Source organism: Schistocerca gregaria, chromosome 10 (genome assembly GCF_023897955.1).
Source record: "Schistocerca gregaria isolate iqSchGreg1 chromosome 10, iqSchGreg1.2, whole genome shotgun sequence".
NCBI classification, from domain to species: Eukaryota; Metazoa; Arthropoda; class Insecta; order Orthoptera; family Acrididae; genus Schistocerca; species Schistocerca gregaria.
In genome coordinates, this window is record NC_064929.1 from 103,304,513 (window position 1) to 103,311,029 (window position 6,517).

Genomic DNA, 6,517 nt, shown 5'->3' on the forward strand with positions numbered 1-6,517 from the left:
GAATTTGCATTTGTAATACCAGAGCATCGAAACTACTTGGAACTTTTGTGTATATGAACGGGTCCGCGCCTTTGTACTCTGCTCCCTTCACCGCTACAAACCAACCAACCATCGTGTCCGTGCGCATCTGAGTCGCAAAGAATGGGGAATAGCGCAGCTTGGTCGTGCATGGGGCGTAGCTCAGTTGGTAGAGCGTACGCTTTGCATGTGAAAGGTCCAGCGTTCAAGCCGCGGCGCATCCATTTTTTGTGGTTAGTGCATGGTAAGTGTTGGTCGCGGCGAACCTAAAGGCACGCAAGATGTTGCAAAGCCAGCGTCACAGACTGATATGATGTATACTGACGTAAGGAGAGCAAGATGTAAGTGTGGGGACCGGCTGTTATCGAGGTGTCATCGAGTGCAGATCTGTCTTAGGTATCGCGGCTTAACCTCATTGAAGTCTAGAGGGTGGACAACACGTTGGTCTTACTCAGAGCGGTGTCCGAATTCTATTTCGACGTTATACATGCCACTTTCATTGTGGCCAACTACGATTCGATACAGAATGCACGAAACCTGAAAGACACCCTAACGGATACAAAGAGAGTAGTGTTTGTCTGCTGAATAATGGGAATGCAAGGGTCTGTGTCGTCTATATGGCTGTATGTAGCACCATTAGTCTTCGGGGTGGCGGGCGTAGCTCAGATGGTAGAGCGCTCGCTTAGTATGCGAGAGGTACTGGGATCAATACCCAGTGCCTCCAGAATTTTTAATACAACTACATGCGCACCTTGCCATGCAAGAGGAATAATTCACAACCAGCAGATGTGTCTAGGAAGATACAAGCGAATGATTAGCATCCACAATTGACAAGCGTGCTGTTATTAGTGCGCAGGAAGCACCTTCCTCCCACGCCTACACTTAATTTAGAAACAGTACAAGTGTTCCCGTAAGATTCTCAAGCCTATGTCGGAAAGATCTGCCTTGCGCCGAGTTCACGTAAATCCCACTGCACATTCCTATTCTTTGCGTGCAGTCAGCTGCTACTGGTGTTGCTAGTTGTGACTGCTGATAACAGATGCCGTAGCAATCAATCCATGGAGTGAGTTGTGTGTTTTGCGATAGTCTGTCTCTGACAAGCAAGCACAGGTGACATAGGTGCGAACACAGGAAGCTTGCAGACCCTCGCTGCCTGCAGACACCGAGCAGCCACACTAGGAGGGCGGCCTAAGCCGTAGCCGAAATGTGCTCATTCGCTTTGGCGCGACGTCGAACTATAAATAATGCTGTCACTAGCGTGAGCGTTGCGTGAGCATCGTGGAAAGTCGGAAAAGTCGGCTGCGAGGGTGAGTGCCAAGTTTGGGGAACGTTTCGTAGTATGCGCATTGCAATGGAGACGCGGAAACTTGTTGTCGCCCAGTGTTTTGCAGTTGGACGACAAGATTGGTACACAGTAGTAAAGAGCGAGGCACTGAGTTGGCATGAATAATGGAGTGCACAATGGGGCTCGAGATGTGTTTGTTACCTCAGGTGCTGTATGATTGTCGACAAGGAGTGAAAACGGAGCAATTTGTGACGGCTCTTTCAATTTAAGACGTTAAAAACAGACGGAATTTGCATTTGTAATACCAGAGCATCGAAACTACTTGGAACTTTTGTGTATATGAACGGGTCCGCGCCTTTGTACTCTGCTCCCTTCACCGCTACAAACCAACCAACCATCGTGTCCGTGCGCATCTGAGTGGCAAAGAATGGGGAATACCGCAGCTTGGTCGTGCATGGGGCGTAGCTCAGTTGGTAGAGCGTTCGCTTTGCATGTGAAAGGTCCAGCGTTCAAGCCGCGGCGCATCCATTTTTTGTGGTCAGTGCATGGTAAGTGTTGGTCGCGGCGAACCTAAAGGCACGCAAGATGTTGCAAAGCCAGCGTCACAGACTGATATGATGTATACTGACGTAAGGAGAGCAAGATGTAAGTGTGGGGACCGGCTGTTATCGAGGTGTCATCGAGTGCAGATCTGTCTTAGGTATCGCGGCTTAACCTCATAGAAGTCCAGAGGGTGGACAACACGTTGGTCTTACTCAGAGCGGTGTCCGAATTCTATTTTCGACGTTATACGTGCCACTTTCATTGTGGCCAACTACGATTCGATACAGAATGCACGAAACCTGAAAGACACCCTAACGGATACAAAGAGAGTAGTGTTTGTCTGCTGAATAATGGGAATGCAAGGGTCTGTGTCGTCTATATGGCTGTATGTAGCACCATTAGTCTTCGGGGTGGCGGGCGTAGCTCAGATGGTAGAGCGCTCGCTTAGTATGCGAGAGGTACTGGGATCAATACCCAGTGCTTCCAGAATTTTTAACACACCTACATGCGCACCTTGCCATGCAAGAGGAATAATTCACAACCAGCAGATGTGTCTAGGAAGATACAAGCGAATGATTAGCATCCACAATTGACAAGCGTGCTGTTATTAGTGCGCAGGAAGCACCCTCCTCCCACGCCTACACTTAATTTAGAAACAGTACAAGTGTTCCCGTAAGATTCTCAAGCCTATGTCGGAAAGATCTGCCTTGCGCCGAGTTCACGTAAATCCCACTGCACATTCCTATTCTTTGCGTGCAGTCAGCTGCTACTGGTGTTGCTAGTTGTGACTGCTGATAACAGATGCCGTAGCAATCAATCCATGGAGTGAGTTGTGTGTTTTGCGATAGTCTGTCTCTGACAAGCAAGCACAGGTGACATAGGTGCGAACACAGGAAGCTTGCAGACCCTCGCTGCCTGCAGACACCGAGCAGCCACACTAGGAGGGCGGCCTAAGCCGTAGCCGAAATGTGCTCATTCGCTTTGGCGCGACGTCGAACTATAAATAATGCTGTCACTAGCGTGAGCGTTGCGTGAGCATCGTGGAAAGTCGGAAAAGTCGGCTGCGAGGGTGAGTGCCAAGTTTGGGGAACGTTTCGTAGTATGCGCATTGCAATGGAGACGCGGAAACTTGTTGTCGCCCAGTGTTTTGCAGTTGGACGACAAGATTGGTACACAGTAGTAAAGAGCGAGGCACTGAGTTGGCATGAATAATGGAGTGCACAATGGGGCTCGAGATGTGTTTGTTACCTCAGGTGCTGTATGATTGTCGACAAGGAGTGAAAACGGAGCAATTTGTGACGGCTCTTTCAATTTAAGACGTTAAAAACAGACGGAATTTGCATTTGTAATACCAGAGCATCGAAACTACTTGGAACTTTTGTGTATATGAACGGGTCCGCGCCTTTGTACTCTGCTCCCTTCACCGCTACAAACCAACCAACCATCGTGTCCGTGCGCATCTGAGTGGCAAAGAATGGGGAATACCGCAGCTTGGTCGTGCATGGGGCGTAGCTCAGTTGGTAGAGCGTTCGCTTTGCATGTGAAAGGTCCAGCGTTCAAGCCGCGGCGCATCCATTTTTTGTGGTCAGTGCATGGTAAGTGTTGGTCGCGGCGAACCTAAAGGCACGCAAGATGTTGCAAAGCCAGCGTCACAGACTGATATGATGTATACTGACGTAAGGAGAGCAAGATGTAAGTGTGGGGACCGGCTGTTATCGAGGTGTCATCGAGTGCAGATCTGTCTTAGGTATCGCGGCTTAACCTCATAGAAGTCCAGAGGGTGGACAACACGTTGGTCTTACTCAGAGCGGTGTCCGAATTCTATTTTCGACGTTATACGTGCCACTTTCATTGTGGCCAACTACGATTCGATACAGAATGCACGAAACCTGAAAGACACCCTAACGGATACAAAGAGAGTAGTGTTTGTCTGCTGAATAATGGGAATGCAAGGGTCTGTGTCGTCTATATGGCTGTATGTAGCACCATTAGTCTTCGGGGTGGCGGGCGTAGCTCAGATGGTAGAGCGCTCGCTTAGTATGCGAGAGGTACTGGGATCAATACCCAGTGCTTCCAGAATTTTTAACACACCTACATGCGCACCTTGCCATGCAAGAGGAATAATTCACAACCAGCAGATGTGTCTAGGAAGATACAAGCGAATGATTAGCATCCACAATTGACAAGCGTGCTGTTATTAGTGCGCAGGAAGCACCCTCCTCCCACGCCTACACTTAATTTAGAAACAGTACAAGTGTTCCCGTAAGATTCTCAAGCCTATGTCGGAAAGATCTGCCTTGCGCCGAGTTCACGTAAATCCCACTGCACATTCCTATTCTTTGCGTGCAGTCAGCTGCTACTGGTGTTGCTAGTTGTGACTGCTGATAACAGATGCCGTAGCAATCAATCCATGGAGTGAGTTGTGTGTTTTGCGATAGTCTGTCTCTGACAAGCAAGCACAGGTGACATAGGTGCGAACACAGGAAGCTTGCAGACCCTCGCTGCCTGCAGACACCGAGCAGCCACACTAGGAGGGCGGCCTAAGCCGTAGCCGAAATGTGCTCATTCGCTTTGGCGCGACGTCGAACTATAAATAATGCTGTCACTAGCGTGAGCGTCGTGGAAAGTCGGAAAAGTCGGCTGCGAGGGTGAGTGCCAAGTTTGGGGAACGTTTCGTAGTATGCGCATTGCAATGGAGACGCGGAAACTTGTTGTCGCCCAGTGTTTGTCAGTTGGACGACAAGATTGGTACACAGTAGTAAAGAGCGAGGCACTGAGTTGGCATGAATAATGGAGTGCACAATGGGGCTCGAGATGTGTTTGTTACCTCAGGTGCTGTATGATTGTCGACAAGGAGTGAAAACGGAGCAATTTGTGACGGCTCTTTCAATTTAAGACGTTAAAAACAGACGGAATTTGCATTTGTAATACCAGAGCATCGAAACTACTTGGAACTTTTGTGTATATGAACGGGTCCGCGCCTTTGTACTCTGCTCCCTTCACCGCTACAAACCAACCAACCATCGTGTCCGTGCGCATCTGAGTCGCAAAGAATGGGGAATAGCGCAGCTTGGTCGTGCATGGGGCGTAGCTCAGTTGGTAGAGCGTACGCTTTGCATGTGAAAGGTCCAGCGTTCAAGCCGCGGCGCATCCATTTTTTGTGGTCAGTGCATGGTAAGTGTTGGTCGCGGCGAACCTAAAGGCACGCAAGATGTTGCAAAGCCAGCGTCACAGACTGATATGATGTATACTGACGTAAGGAGAGCAAGATGTAAGTGTGGGGACCGGCTGTTATCGAGGTGTCATCGAGTGCAGATCTGTCTTAGGTATCGCGGCTTAACCTCATTGAAGTCTAGAGGGTGGACAACACGTTGGTCTTACTCAGAGCGGTGTCCGAATTCTATTTCGACGTTATACATGCCACTTTCCTTGTGGCCAACTACGATTCGATACAGAATGCACGAAACCTGAAAGACACCCTAACGGATACAAAGAGAGTAGTGTTTGTCTGCTGAATAATGGGAATGCAAGGGTCTGTGTCGTCTATATGGCTGTATGTAGCACCATTAGTCTTCGGGGTGGCGGGCGTAGCTCAGATGGTAGAGCGCTCGCTTAGTATGCGAGAGGTACTGGGATCAATACCCAGTGCCTCCAGAATTTTTAATACAACTACATGCGCACCTTGCCATGCAAGAGGAATAATTCACAACCAGCAGATGTGTCTAGGAAGATACAAGCGAATGATTAGCATCCACAATTGACAAGCGTGCTGTTATTAGTGCGCAGGAAGCACCTTCCTCCCACGCCTACACTTAATTTAGAAACAGTACAAGTGTTCCCGTAAGATTCTCAAGCCTATGTCGGAAAGATCTGCCTTGCGCCGAGTTCACGTAAATCCCACTGCACATTCCTATTCTTTGCGTGCAGTCAGCTGCTACTGGTGTTGCTAGTTGTGACTGCTGATAACAGATGCCGTAGCAATCAATCCATGGAGTGAGTTGTGTGTTTTGCGATAGTCTGTCTCTGACAAGCAAGCACAGGTGACATAGGTGCGAACACAGGAAGCTTGCAGACCCTCGCTGCCTGCAGACACCGAGCAGCCACACTAGGAGGGCGGCCTAAGCCGTAGCCGAAATGTGCTCATTCGCTTTGGCGCGACGTCGAACTATAAATAATGCTGTCACTAGCGTGAGCGTTGCGTGAGCATCGTGGAAAGTCGGAAAAGTCGGCTGCGAGGGTGAGTGCCAAGTTTGGGGAACGTTTCGTAGTATGCGCATTGCAATGGAGACGCGGAAACTTGTTGTCGCCCAGTGTTTTGCAGTTGGACGACAAGATTGGTACACAGTAGTAAAGAGCGAGGCACTGAGTTGGCATGAATAATGGAGTGCACAATGGGGCTCGAGATGTGTTTGTTACCTCAGGTGCTGTATGATTGTCGACAAGGAGTGAAAACGGAGCAATTTGTGACGGCTCTTTCAATTTAAGACGTTAAAAACAGACGGAATTTGCATTTGTAATACCAGAGCATCGAAACTACTTGGAACTTTTGTGTATATGAACGGGTCCGCGCCTTTGTACTCTGCTCCCTTCACCGCTACAAACCAACCAACCATCGTGTCCGTGCGCATCTGAGTGGCAAAGAATGGGGAATACCGCAGCTTGGTCGTGCAT

At 49.1% G+C, this 6,517-nt stretch overlaps 2 non-coding genes across 2 annotated transcripts; both read left to right on the forward strand.

Moving 5' to 3' along the window:
* Positions 1-1,759: 1,759 nt before the first annotated feature.
* Trnaa-ugc (transfer RNA alanine (anticodon UGC)) lies at positions 1,760-1,831 on the forward strand. The gene has a single exon. It is a non-coding gene; the product is annotated as a tRNA-Ala (tRNA).
* Positions 1,832-3,349: 1,518 nt separating this feature from the next.
* Positions 3,350-3,421, forward strand: Trnaa-ugc (transfer RNA alanine (anticodon UGC)). The gene has a single exon. It is a non-coding gene; the product is annotated as a tRNA-Ala (tRNA).
* The last annotated feature ends 3,096 nt before the right edge of the window (positions 3,422-6,517 follow it).